Source organism: Vicia villosa, linkage group LG7 (genome assembly GCF_029867415.1).
Source record: "Vicia villosa cultivar HV-30 ecotype Madison, WI linkage group LG7, Vvil1.0, whole genome shotgun sequence".
NCBI lineage: Eukaryota > Viridiplantae > Streptophyta > Magnoliopsida > Fabales > Fabaceae > Vicia > Vicia villosa.
Window position 1 is genome coordinate 90,692,011 of NC_081186.1, and position 3,387 is coordinate 90,695,397.

The 3,387-nt window shown below is 26.0% G+C and overlaps 1 pseudogene; it reads right to left on the reverse strand.

Annotated features, from left to right (window-relative positions):
* Positions 1-251: 251 nt before the first annotated feature.
* On the reverse strand, positions 252-3,128 carry LOC131619665 (senescence-specific cysteine protease SAG39-like; annotated as a pseudogene).
* Between the last annotated feature and the right edge of the window lie 259 nt (positions 3,129-3,387).

The window sequence follows — 3,387 nt, forward strand, 5'->3', positions numbered from 1 at the left end:
TTTTTATAACAATTTAATCAAATAAAATTATTTTTGGTAAGAATATCTTTAAATGACTTTCTTTTAAATATTAACCATTCTAGAAAAAAAATCAAGTAAAGTGTTCTTTATATGGAATTTTTAAATCATAGTCGTTAATTAAATCAAACGATCGGTATTAATAGTTCTCGTTTCTCTCATAAATATCAAGTAAAGTGTTCTTTATATGGAATTTTTAAGCTAATTAGATGCTATAGTCGATGTGAGACTTTCTATATACAAATATTCTTAACATCCTCTAAAGATGAATCATATATGCCATATGAGTCAAAATTATTAGAAATGTAATTCACTTGAGAACTCCTAAGAGACTTAGTGAACATATCAGCCAATTGGTCTTCAAACTTCATGTAATCTATGGTTATTTCTTTTGAAAGAGACTTCAAGGACTCAAGCATACAAGAAAGAGATTTCATCTTCTCAAGCACATGATCAAGAAACTTCTGACTTTATAACAAACAATTAAGAGATAGTGATAAACTACACTTGATATACAATAAGAGGTATAGACAAAATATAACAAAAAAGACTCTAAGACTTAAGAACTTCTAAGAATATACAAGTGTTAAGAAGTTCTAAGTTAAGCCTATGCAATAGATTTGACAGAGTAACACAAATAAATAAATTATTTATTTGCAACATGTAATTAATTAAATAATAATAGTAATACAAATAATATTGAACAGAGAGAAGTTTTATGATAGTTAATTAATGGTAATAAAGTAATGGATTAATGAGGTTATTAAATAATTTTTTGAACCATTTATTAAATTGATAATAATAATTAATGAATAATTAAGAAACTGTTTTTGAAGTAGTGGAAGTTTTGCAAATCGTGGCTAAATAAATTTTTTGAAAAAAAAAACATAACCATTTTTAATAAGTAGTAATATTTTTATTTTATTTTTAATTAAATTTTAATAATTAGTCATATTTATATTTTATTTCTTTAAAACAAATAAATTATAAAATCACATATTAGTGGGTGAGTGAGTTTTTTTTAATTAATTAATTTTTTATTTATTTAATTTATTATAATGTATTAATTAATTAATTTATTTTATTTAATTTATTTTTTATTTATTATAGATTTTTTAGCGGGAAGTTTTTGTGGGAAGAACTTCTTGGATTATAATTTAGTATGATGATATGCTAATAATACAAAAATCCTAATGATATTCATTAATAGAAGTAAGAGTAGTTATAAAATTGAATAACTAATCACTTAAACATATATGCTAATAAGACAAAAATCCTAATGACATTGATTAATTATAAAAATGAATAAGTAATCACTTATAACATATATGCTAATAATACAAAAATCCTAATGATATTAACTAATTATAAAAATGAATAAGTAATCACTTATAATATATAAATGCTAATAATACAAAAATTCTAATGACATTGATTAATAGAAGTAAGAGTAATTATAAAATTGAATAACTAATCACTTAAACATATATGCTAATAATAAAAAAATCCTAATGACATTGATTAGTTAAAAAAGTGAATAAGTAATCACTTGAACATATATGCTAATAATACAAAAATTCTATTGACAATGATTAATTATAAAAATGAATAAGTAATCACTTATAACATATATGCTACTAATACAAAAATCCTAATGACCAGGGACGAAGCCAGGACTTTTAACTAGTGGGGGCAAATATATACACATCTTTTTAATATAAAATTTTAAAGATATAAATATATATATTTGTGTGTGCGCGTGCGTGCGTGAAACAATTTCTATGATATATATTAGTATAGTATGACATTGAGGAGTTGATCGTGTAATTAGCTTAAAATACCACAACTAATTTAATAACATTTGTATAATTAATGCAAAGACCAACTAACATAAAAGAGAGTGAGTATGCAAAGACCAAGTGACATAAAATGACATAAACGGGACTGAGTATGATAATATGAGGTGTGAGTATGATAATATAATTATATGATGTGTATAAAAGTTTAAAAGATAGTGGGGGCATGGGTCCACACTTTGTTGTGAATAGCTCCGTCTCTGCTAATGACATTCTTTAATAGAAGTAAGAGTAATTATAAAATTGAATAACTAATCACTTAAACATATATGCTAATAATACAAAAATCCTAATGACATTGATTAATTATAAATATGAATAAGTTATCACTTATAACATATATGCTAATAATACAAAAACTCTAATGACATTGATTAATTATAAAAATGAATAGAGTAATCACTTATAACATATATATGTTAATAATACAGAAATCCTAATCACATTGATTAATAGAAGTAAGAGTAATTATAAAATTGAATAACTAATCACTTAAAGATATATGCTAATAAAAAAAAAATTCATTTTAAATCAAATTGAACTGGATACTTGCAAAAACAAAAACAAAAAAAAGATGCAACTGAGAAGAAGAAGAAGAAGCAGGTGCTATAGGATAACAAGCTCGAGTAGCTATTCCACACAGTCCTTCAGAAGCTTCAGTGCCTCTTAGAAACTTGGCGAAACCTCCTTCACCCCAATGACTGCTCCATGAGTTTTTGACCAACCAATATTTGATTCCTTCATCACTAACTCCATAGCCAACCACTGTTACTCCATGATTCAAGGTAGTATTACATGGCTCAGTATAGATTCCACTACCAAAAAACTGAAAATGCGATCCACTTCCGTTAATTGCTACAGAAATGGGTTGGTTCGCAACAACTTTTAACATCGAGTTTTCATCATTGGCAAGGATGTCTTCATAGCCAGTTAGTGTAGCAGCAGGGGGTGATGGGATGAGTTTGCCACACATGTTCCCTCAACTGCTTCATACGGATATTCAGCTTCACTGGAGATTCCGTGGTTTTCGATTACGAACTTGAAAGCGTCGTTCATAACATCATTGAAAGCTTGAATGAACTTGACATTTTCTTTGAATATGCTCATCCGCTTCAACTTCTCTTCACTATTCTCATACACTTTTCCATAATGTTGAATCCACTCATCATGAGTGGAAATGGAAACATGATCATGCACAAGAGATGAACTTTGAATAATAAAAACACTTAAAATCATTAGTGTTTTAAAAGCCATTGTTTGGTTAAGTTATGTGACCAGGTTTCAAGAATTGCACGACATTTATAACTCAAAAGGTTAATACTACTACTTTTGTCCTATTCTTTTCTCTTTTAATTATCTTATTTTGTTAATATTTATACTAATAGACCAATATTAGTCATAAACCTATTATTTTCACTCTCCATACTACACTATAATTTATTTATTTGAAATTAAAAAATTACTCCTTTATTTATTAGAAGTAATCACTTAAACATATATAACTATTATTTCA